The sequence below is a fragment of the Nuphar pumila genome, chromosome 9 (genome assembly GCF_984573655.1).
Source record: "Nuphar pumila chromosome 9, dmNupPumi1.hap1.1, whole genome shotgun sequence".
In the NCBI taxonomy this organism is placed as follows: Eukaryota; Viridiplantae; Streptophyta; class Magnoliopsida; order Nymphaeales; family Nymphaeaceae; genus Nuphar; species Nuphar pumila.
Window position 1 is genome coordinate 120,095,822 of NC_143257.1, and position 11,623 is coordinate 120,107,444.

Below are 11,623 nucleotides of genomic sequence, written 5' to 3' on the forward strand. Positions count from 1 at the left end.
AAATTTCTGAGCACACATCATTTTCTTATGCCTATAATAATAAAAAGCATTGCATTAGTTTGGGAACAGAAAATGTAAAACATGTGAAATAATCTTAACAGTTAATATAAGTTAAAATTAAAAAAAACTCCTAATAAACTAGAATGCTATAATAGATTATGATTTTGCGCATTCTAATAAAAAAAATGTGCATTCTACATTGATACTACTGATATATAGAAAATGAAATATTGAATTTGAATGTCAACATTAACAGGAGGATTTTCAAGCAGCTTGCCTGTTAATATGCTTGGATCATGATCAACCAGTAAAAACTACATAGACAAATAGAAGCTAAGGTTTGCAATGGAACAAAAGATATTCAACAAATGAGCCAAGTCAAACTGAACCACAACCCAAGCTTAAGCTGCTTAACAGACTACTCAAACCATTACTCAACATAAATTTTTAGCTAGAACTTTTCTACAACATTCATCCTTCAAGGACAACTCAAAAATTATTCCCAACATGGTCTTCCACATAAAGTATAAATGATGCTCACTGATTGAAAGAAGTCATTTTTTTATGCAACAACCAACCTTTATTCTCAATTGGAATAGGAACAAACTCACATGGAAGCCCATTCGCTTGTGTGCATAATGCATACATCTCCTCATAATAATAATAGGTTCAGCTGCATGTTTGTGCACATAGTTGAATGTTGCCTAACAAGTAACAAAATGATGATGATGACCTAATGAATACTAGGGTAGAAAAAATTAAAGAACCCATTATTGCATAGAATTAAAACTAATGGGTGAATGTTTCAAAGCCAAGCCAAATCAATTTTCTGCTACCACATACACATACAAGTAGCAGAGGGCTAAGCACAAGCAAAGTTGGAAAGAAACACTTAACCTGGATCTAAGAAGCAGAGAAGTGCCTAAAACTTAGTATTAAAGTTATAGCTAACATAATGATGGCATCAAATATCTCATTATAACAATTAACCATATTCATCAGGATTGGATCAAGGGCCCCAAAAATAAAATACCAAGAGCAGGTTAACCTCGAAGAAGCTTAGTGCATCCTTCACTGAACATTGAAATTTTTTTAGAGTTCTTTGCTCTATTCAACAAGTACTTGAAAGAACACAAAGAGGATTAGGGATTAAAAGAGGAAAATAAGAAAATGAATGAGGAACTAAGACCAACCAAGGCCGTGAAATATAAGCGTTATATATTTTTTTTCATTTGAGGCCCGAGGCGGTGACCTCAAATATCAAAGAGGCCAATCGGCCCTGCTCGTGACTAATCAGCAAATCGAGATAACTCATGTCATATTTTAGGTTTCTATATTAGATTTTTATATTTGTTTTCATGAATAGTTTTTTCTTCAACCTTAATTTTAAAAGTGTCAACAAATAGTGATTAATAAAAAGCAATTTCCAACAACTTGTAAATGATTATGAAAAGAATTAAAGATTATATATATATATATATATATATATATATAGGGTGAGAGCAGGTTGTGTGTTCCCCCCGGAACACGAAGCCACGTGTTCGGGTCCAAATGAGTGCCACATTGGTGCTCATTCGGGTGTGTACCGCATGTTTGGGCGAAGCAGGTTATACGTTACCCCCCCCGAACAGGGCATCTCATGCTCGGGGGTCCCAAAAAGCACCACGTATTTAAGCATGTGTGCCTCGTATCCCCATGTTTGTCAGCATTAATTAGCATTGGAGTTTGATGTGATTGCAAAGACTTAAGTACCCTCTCTTCCATTGGTGCAAAAAAAAATGATGATTCTAGAAAAGGAGTGGTTGTAAAGACTTAAGTGCCCCAAAGATGATTATTTAAGACTCAGTCTCTGCACTGCAGGATTATTCGAAAAAGAAAACTCCCTTGGAGGAGGCTATGAACATCAACCCTCTCACTCTCTCTCTCTCCATTCTCTTTCTGCTTCTGTGCACATCCAGCAGAAGATCCTACATTGCTCCAACAAGCACCGACTGACCTGCACATTGACTGTTGTGGAGCCTAATTCAGAGTTTTTACCCTTACAATAAGAGGGTTTGGGGGCTCCTCCCAACGTGGGTAGCATCATTCAACTAAATGAGTTGTGGATCCTGATTCAGAGTTTTTACCCTTACAGGAGAGGGGTCTGGGGGCTCCTCCCAGCCTGGGTAGCATCATTCAACTTGAAGAGTTGTAGAGCCTGATTCAGAGTTTTTACCCTTACAGAAGAGGGGTCTGAGGGCTCCTTCCAGCGTGGGTAGCATCATTCAACTTAATGAGTTGCGGAGCTTAATTCAGAGTTTTTGCCCAAACAAGAGGAGGGTTTGAGGGCTCCTCCCAGCGTGGATAGCATCATTCAACTTGATGAGTTGTGAAGCCTGATTCAGAGTTTTTGCCCTTATAGGAGGAAGGTTTGGGGGCTCCTCCCAGCTTGGGTAGCATCGTTCAACTTGATGAGTTGTGGAGCCTGATTCAAAGTTTTTGCCCTTACAAGAGGGGGTTTGGGGGCTCCTCCCAGCGTGTGTAGCATCATTCAACTTGATGAGTTGTGGAGCCTGATTTAGAGTTTTTGGCCTTACAGAAAAGGGGTTCGGGGGCTCGCCTCCGGCGCGGGTCCTGCTGCATGGTCAGCGGGCGGAGGGCCACCCTTGGCGGGGGGCAGCGCCCCCCAGACCAATTTTTTTTGAGCCTTGTATAATTTTTTTATTTTCTTTCCCTCTTTTAACCATCGAAAAAGAGCAATAAAGCGTTTTCTTTCCCATGATTTTTCTATTTTTCTTTTTTTGTTTCTTTCCCATGATTTTTTCAATGACTCCCCTACAGCGATTTTTAGTGTTGTCGGGTCTCCAACGAGTCCTACAACGATTTATAGTATTGTCTGGTCTTTCAACAATGATTTGTAGTATTGTCGGACCTTCCTACAACGATTTGTAGTGTTTTTGGGTCTCCAACGAGCCCAACAATGATTTATAGTGTTATCCGGTTTTCCAACAATAATTTGTAGTGTCTTCCACAAATCATTATAGCGATTTGTAGTGTTTTTGGGTTGCACAATACAGAATAATATGGGTCTGGTTTTTAGTTAAAATAAGGAATAAAATGACTATAGAAATCATTAAACATTTACAAGAATAAACTAGACTCAATAACGAAGACACCATTTTTTACGAATTTGGAATATGACCTCCGGTTAGGGAGATATGGCCATGACAAGTTGGTCCTAATTCGGGTAGCGACAATTCTCATGTTTTTTGGGGGGGGGGGGAGAGGGTGGTGTATGTTCTCCCCTGATGATTCACTGAATCCCACGTCTGTGTTCGGGGGGTCTGAATGAGCACCACGTATACAAGCACATGGGGCTCGTATTCCCGTGTATGTTGACATCACTTAGCATTGGAGTCTGGTGTGGTTGCAAAGACTTAAGTACCCTTTCTTGCTATTCTTTTCATAAAACGATGGTTTAAGAAAATGACAAAAATGTCCTTCATTCAAAAAAGAAAAAACAAACGGTTCAAAAAAAGGACAAACATGTCCTCCATTCAGAAAGTCGAGGATGATGTTGACTCTTCAAAGTCTACACAACGAAACAAACCTTACGTGGAATGCACGTGCATGCACTTTATATAAAAAACAAGGATTTAACAGCGGTAAAAAACTATCGCTAAAACCCTTTCTTTGACATGTAAGGTGTGGCTACACATCCAACTTTCCTTGTTCGTTGATACACTCAACCGTGTATATATCAGTGTGACAAATATCGTGAGATTTATGAAAATTTCACGATAATATTGCAAGAAATTGCCTGAAAGTTGAAAGCGGCAATTTCTTGCAAGATTTATAAAAAAAACATAAATACCATGATTTAAATACAATATTTATGTTTTAAACGACTATTTATTGCAAAAAAATTTGTGTACTTTTATTTTTAAATAATTTTTATTAATATTTTCTTATAAAAATTATTTTTTATATTTTTTAATTCTTTTTTTGTATTTTTTAATTAATTTTTTTATTGCCAAGATTTTGCCAAAAAATGCGAGATTTATGGATTTTTTTCAATGTCTCACGAGTTTTTGAAAAACAAGAAATTGTCGATAAAAACATTTGTCACTATGGTATATATATTGAGGGCAGAGGCAGTCAGATAGAACATTTTGTGTTTTACATGATATTAAATGGAATTGTAGTGGCTGTAATACGTTGTATGTACCCATCATCTATAAAATACTATATCATTAATTGGATGACATCTTTCCCATCAGAGAGAGAGAGGTTAGGGAGGATGAGAAGTCATGACTCACGATCCCTTTGGTAAATGAAAAAAAAAAGTTTCTTAAAAACTAGGACTCCTGTGGGAAAAGCATATAGGTACCAAGGCCATTTTAATAAATTTATAAGGGTAACTAAACTGGGGTCATTTGATTAACCCAAGTCAAAACTTGGGAGTAGGGATGGCAGTGGACTGGGGAAAACGGGGTCCTGCCCGCCTCGCCCCATTTGGACCGAGGATGAAGAACATGAAATGGAGATAAAGGCGAGGATGAAGGTTAAAATCAAACCTGTGCAAGGATGGACTTATGCTTCCCCCCCCCCCCCCCCCGCTGTCCCGATCCCCGCCCCACCCCACCCCCAATCCTTCTAATTAGGGATGGCAATGCATCTAGGGAAAACAGGGCCCCACCCCACCTCGCCCCCATTTGAACCGGGGATAGAGGACATGAAACGGGAATAGAGGTTAAAATCCAACGAAAATGGAGGTAGGGATGAAGGTTCGAATTTTGAGATAGGGTGGAGGTAAAGACCTTGTCCCACACGTCCGTTCACTGCAATCTCTACTTGGGAGTAGGGATGGCAGTGGACCGGGGGAAAGCAGGGCCCCGCCTCACCCCGTTTGGATCGGGGATGGAGGGCATGAGGCGGGGATGAAGATTAAAATTCATCCCCGTGTGGGGATGGAGGCAGGGATGGACTGACACTTTCCCCCGCCCTTTCCTCTCCTAATAGCACACCTTAACCCCGATAAAGCCTAACGCAAACCCCCTTTCCCCATTTATGTTCACCTCCCTTCTCATGCAGCCCGATTTTTTTTCCTTCTACCTCCCCGCGTAAGCTCCTCCTACGTTTGGATCCTTCCCCATTTGTAGATCGATCGGAGCCGCGCCATCGTCGTGACCACCACAGCCTGCTCCACCGCTGCGCCATCGTCGGAAGCCAACCGCTGCTGCGAGCCCGTGCCACTGTCTAGAACCTCGATTATCGCCAGGTAACCTTCTTCCTCCTCTTCTCTGCAACCCCCATTTTTGGGTTGTCGGGGGTGTTAAGAGCCACCATTACCCCTTCTTCCAACGCCAGCCATCAAGGGCACACCCCCCTACTTCTGGTTTCTACCTGGAGCTGCGCGGGTGTTCAAGCTTTATCGAGAACAGAGCCACCGCCCGGGGGTGACTCTCTCTCTCTGAGCATTTCCCCTTCCCTCTACTGTTCCAGGGATGTGGCGGGGACGGGGCGGGGATGTGGCGGTCGAGATGGCGGGGTGGGGACGAGGTGGGGCGGAGGTGGAGGTCCAAAGTCTCCCCTGCCACGAGGATGGACTGAGGATGAAGGTTAATTTTCTGAGATGGGGCGGGGGTGGAGACCTTGTCCCCCGCCCCGGTCCACTGCCATCCCTACTTGGGAGGCCATCTTCAAACTCAAACATTTGGTGTGCACATGAATTAGACCCAAACGTTTGGGGGGTATTTGAAAATTCCCCTCAAAAATATAGTACCAACAAAGACTCTTTCGTAACAACTATTCTACAAGTTCACGTGTGATCACGTGATTAGATTGTAAATCACTTTACTACATTTGTTTTTTTATATTTACACGGAGAAACCACCCCAGGATCAAAGACCTAGCTGGCTCTACATGTAGTACTTACTATCATTGTCCTGGCAACCTAAAACTTGGTGGTCCACAGAAAAACGTGGGATGCTCATGAGATTTGAACCTAGACCGCCTGCCTAGAGGCTTAGGGCCCTTGCCCATGGAAAAGCGTGTGATGCCCATGTCATCCTGCCTAGCGGCCTACGCCCCCATCCCACTAAGCCAAACCCCTTGGGGGCTAGCACTTCACTACATGCCAACCACAAATGCACAGAAACGTGATCACTTTGTTGCAATTGAATACTCAAAATCATGAGTTCATCCATGAAAATCAACAACAAACTGAGTGCGAGCAATTAGTTCTTCAACAGACAAATAGAGGAACCTTTTATTTAGGATTAAAATCCTCTATTTTTACCACAAGATAGCAGAAAAGGGAAACTAAAGAAAAACGCAATGACGTTTACTTCAGCCATGAACAAGACCACAGGATAGAGCCATAAGGAGCATGGCTGCATCTTCTTCATCCTTAGGGAACACCTTGTGGGACGCCGGGCGCCCGCCTATGCTTATGGGGAGCTTCAAGTGCATCGAAGAATAGAAGAATCCTTCTCTTGTATCCTGCCTCATGCTCTCCCTTGCATGAGCTGAGATGCCTAGCTTACTGTTCTTCTTTCCAATGAACTTTGTAGGATCACGGCAACGCTTTGATGGACTTCCTGAAAAACCTTTACCATCAGCAGCAGCAGTATCAGCCAAAGCACGTCTAGCCTTCCCATATCTTATTCCGCAAGCATTGCATAGGGACTGGTGGTGATCCATAAGGTAATGATTAAAAAAATTAATGAACGAGTTCGCAATAATAGCATAATAAATGTGCGAATAGATACATCGTCAGACAGACAGATGAATGGATAGATAGATAAATGAAATTGAGATAACAGATTGGTAGAGATCATGATACCTTAGGGCCTTGAGGACCACCCCGCCATAAAGGTGTCCTGCTAGTGTTACAAGCAACACAAACTCTACCAAAATTTTTGTCAGCAGATGGATCAGCAACCTTGATAATGGAAGTGCTAGAGATGGTGTTGTTTAGTACTTTGTTATTTTTAACTTCCTTATCTGATCTGCAGTTAATGCCCACACTACAGCCCAGCCTCAGGTGTGTATCATCATAACCCAAATGGGTTTCCACCTCATTTGCTACTGTGAATGACTGTTGCTCCTCTTCCCTTTTCCCAGGAAAAGCTTGAGATGTAAATAGTCTCACTGAGGAATCAGCTGCAACTGCTTGAGAATCCCACACGAAAGATTGCTCGCTCCCAGAGCCAAGTGTCAAAGAGCGGATCATGGTGGTGAAATGTTGGGAATCGTGTGCGACAGGAAAGGGAGAGGCCGAAAATTAAATAATCATGAGAAGACGGGATCTGGAGATGAAGATAGAAGCATGGAAGGTCGATGATGAGCCAGCGGTGCAAGGGTAAGATACTTCCAATCAAATCTTGAAGGATAGCTCAAAGTTGTACTATATATATATATATATATAAGAAGCCGCGCAGTCTAAACACAGAAAAGTCCAAAACCTATGCCATAGATGTTATCTACTTAATTTATGTTTTTTATCCATCAACAAATACATAAGAAGCCACACAGTCTAACCACTCAAGAAATGTCCAAAACCTATGCCATAGATGTTATCTACTTAATTTATATTTTCTCTCTCTATAAACAAACATGCTTGCGATCAAGTTATATATATATATATATATATATATATATATATATATAATTTATTTATTTATAAAGAGAGAAAGTAACGTCTAAGTTCTAAACGGAGCCACCTTGTGGGTAGGGTGGACATGTGCCCACTCTTACCCAAGAAAATCCCTTAAGGGTGCCCACCTTGACCCAGTGTCGTGGGTCTGGGTGGGCACCACTCGTGCCAGACCCAAAGGGGTTATTGATGAAATTTTACATTTTTTTCAGCTTTTTACTTAATTAATGTTGCATTTACTTGTCGATTCTCTATTTCAATGGTTCATTTTATAATGTGATAGATGAAATTTTACGTTTTTTAGGTTTTCTACTTGATTATGCTTTTTTTACTTGTTGAATATCAGTTTTTGTGGTTCATTTTGCTATGCGATTGGTGAGACTTTATGTTTTCTGCTTTTTTACTCGATTATGTTGCATTTACTTGTTGATTCTTTGTTTCTTCAATTTATGATGTGATTGGTGAAATTTTAAGGTTTTTCAGTTTTCTACTGGATTATGATGCGCTTGTTCTTCTCTCGTTCTGTAGTTCATTTTACATGCAATTTGTATAACTTTACATTTGTATGCTTTTCTACTTAATTAATTATACAATGTTTATTCTCTTCTTTTATGTTTATGTGGTTCATTTACCATTCAATTTGGTAAAATTTTATATTTTCTAGATTTCTACTTGATTATGTTGTTTTTGAGGCCGTTTTGCGATGCAATCAGTGAAATTTTATGTGTTTTCAATCTCTGTTTGAATATGTTGCATCTTCTTTTTGTGAAGTTGAGGGGGAGTTCTCTTTTTACCTTTTGCATTTTCCTTTTAATTTTTACGGAATCCTATTAGACTATTAGTGTTTTTTTAAAGGATATAAATGTTTACTTTATAGTTTTAGGTTTTTGGTGTTTTTTTTTTCTTCTAAATATCATTAGACATGAATTCATAAATAATGTGTGATTCGATTTCGGTTAGAATATTTAAGGTTTTTCTACCAACTAGCATACAAGAATAATTTATGATGGCTGTAGAACATAGAATTTTGATTTGTTTTTTTGAATCATATTATTAGTAATTTATTTATTTTTTTACTTTGTATTCGTGCACACCCTCCACCACTGGTTCTAGACCATTTATCTTTGGTACCATCTCAGACTCTTTTAAAAAATATATTTGGATGTATTTTTTTACTTAATCTAAACCCATAAATATAATCTCTATGCTTTATTTAGTAGAAAACATCTATTAGGTTAAACATTTTTCATGTTTAGATGTGTTTTTAGCTCACCAAAAAAACTTACTGAATTTAATTAATCCAAAGCATGGTTCTTAGTGAATAAGTAATGACAAACACGTCTATAAGTTCAAATTAAGCAAAAAACACTTACAAGTGCATTTTTGAAAGGGGTCGGGGATGGTTGGGAGATGAATTGTCTCGAACCTACACATTACTCGATGTATGTATGTGTATGTGTGAAATTGAAAAAAGATAATTACTCTGGATAATGCAAATATTTTTTTGAAAAAAATCATGGGTGTGAGTTCTATTTGCATAATTTAAACTTACATGTGTGTTTGGCATGGTTCATTTGTTACTAGCCACAGTTTAGATCGGTTTTGATGTGAAAATTGATTTTTCAATCATGATATTTTGGTGCATTATTGAATGTTCATTTTTGTACCTCTTAAAAGACACCATTCGTACAATGCAATCAGACAATTTAGAACATGTTTCTATCTGAACAAACCATGTGTCATATATCTGCAGGCTTCATTACCCAAAAAAAGTAGAGGAATGTGAAAAAAATAGTATAGATAATAATGCAAGAAATGGCAAAAAAAATTGTTAAATAATTAATATATGATTAAAGAGTTTTTTTCATTCAAAGAAAATGGTTGAAAATGTGGCACAAGAAAAATGGATTCATAAAATCAGCCAACAGAAAAGACAGGTCTCATTCATTCAAATTTTTATAAAGGGATTTTCCATATACACCCTTATCTTATTCGCAATAGACAAATGCAGTAATGCACTCTTGCCATATTGATATTCTCAAAAACACCCTTTTCTTATCTAGTGTTGGGGCAAATTGCTCCTTCCATTGAGCTGGCATTAGGTTAACTGTGGTTAAAAGTTACCATGGTTAAAATAGAGTGAAAATGACATGGTTGTCCTTGAGTACTAAAATAGTCAGAAGAGTATAATCCATCATTCATATTTTCTAAATCAATTCATGACAAGGGTAAAAATGTCATTCCACTTTTTTTTTTTAATTTCAGAATGAAGTTAATCTAAAGAGCATGCTGAGAGGGTTTACGAAAAGATAAGGGTGTTTTTTTGTCAATGAAAACAAGGGTGTTTTTAAGAGTACGGTGTCAACGGGTCGGGTTTGATTTGGACTTAGACTTGGATTAGATTTTTGGGTATGATATCGGGTCTCGATTCAGGTCTAATCAGGTCTACTATAAGAGAAACCATACACAGATCCGATAAGAACTACATGAACCAGACCCAGACCATACCCAGTAAAATAATAAATTTTATCATTTTTACATTGAAAATTTGCGGGTCTTAATGGAAACTCGGGTTGGGTCAGGTCTAGTATAAAATTTCACAAATTATACCTGGGTTCATGTATTAATCTGACCTATGATTCAGGACCCGCGTCTTAATTGGGAATTCTTGTTTGTCACCATACCCAGACCCTATAAGGTTTGGTCTGGGTCAGATCCGGGTAAACCAGACCCGTTGACACCCTTACCCATAAGGCAGAGGTATAGATGTAACAAAAACCTTGTTATAAAATAATAGGGCCAAAAAATCTGATATATCCGTAAGATTTTTCCTTGAAATTCAAGTTAGGGTATAAGAACTATGAGATTCACATTCAAGACTACATGTTATTCAAACTTAAGATCTGAAAAAGTTGGATATATTTTATTTTTTGAAAAATATTTTTTAAATGTAAATTTCCTTATTCTAAACAGTTCTCTCAAAAGAATGAGCTTTTTTGGAAGCCAGGAGAAGTTGTCTGAAGAAGAAAATTACAGAAATGAAATGATGACTTAGATGTTCAATCAAATTCTAAAATACACATTAATGCTTAAAAATATAATAGCAAACAAATACCATAATTATTACAAAATATTAAAAAAAAAAAACGAATGGCCAATTTTCAATTAGGTCAGTGATTCAACCCAATCGACTGCTGAAAGCGCCTAGTTTCTAACAGATCCACGTAATGCCACTCCTTTGTGATTACTCTTTATCATGCTATCTATATGTATGTGTGATGGAAAGAGCAACCACGTAGCTAATTGTCTCATCTCAATTAATGAAATCTGGCATCTTAAAATACATATTTATTTTATGTACTGCAGAATGATATGGTTCTCAATTAGGGGTGTCAATGGGTCGGGCTTGGTTTGAACCAGGTGGAACCAGACTTAGATCATATTTTTGGGTATGGTATCAGGTCTGAACTCAAGTTTAATTTAGTCCATTATAATAAAAACTATACTCCAAACCCGATAAGAACTACATGAACCAAACTCGGACTATACCTGGTAAAACCACATTTTTATCATTTTTATATTAAAAAATTATGGGTCTTAATCAAAACTTGGGTCGGGTCTGGGTTTGGTATATAATTTCACAAACTATACCCGAGTCCATGTATGAATTGGACCTTCAGATCTGGACCCGTGTCTTACTTGGGTTTTTTTATTTATCACCATACCCGGACCCTGTAGGGTTTGGTTCGGGTCCGCGTAGGGTAAACCAAGGCCATTGACACCCCTATTCTCAATAGATGAGATAAGCAATTTTTTTTTCTGTTTTCGATAGACATGTTAGGGTTAGTCAGACCTATACATCAAGGTAGATCATCTAACTCCGGTCGCCACTCGGGGGTGGTCTTTACAAGACTTTTCCATCCCCAGCCTAGTCATTTTGGCTAAGTTCCTGTTTGTTCTAACTGTATTTAACTGGATTCTAAA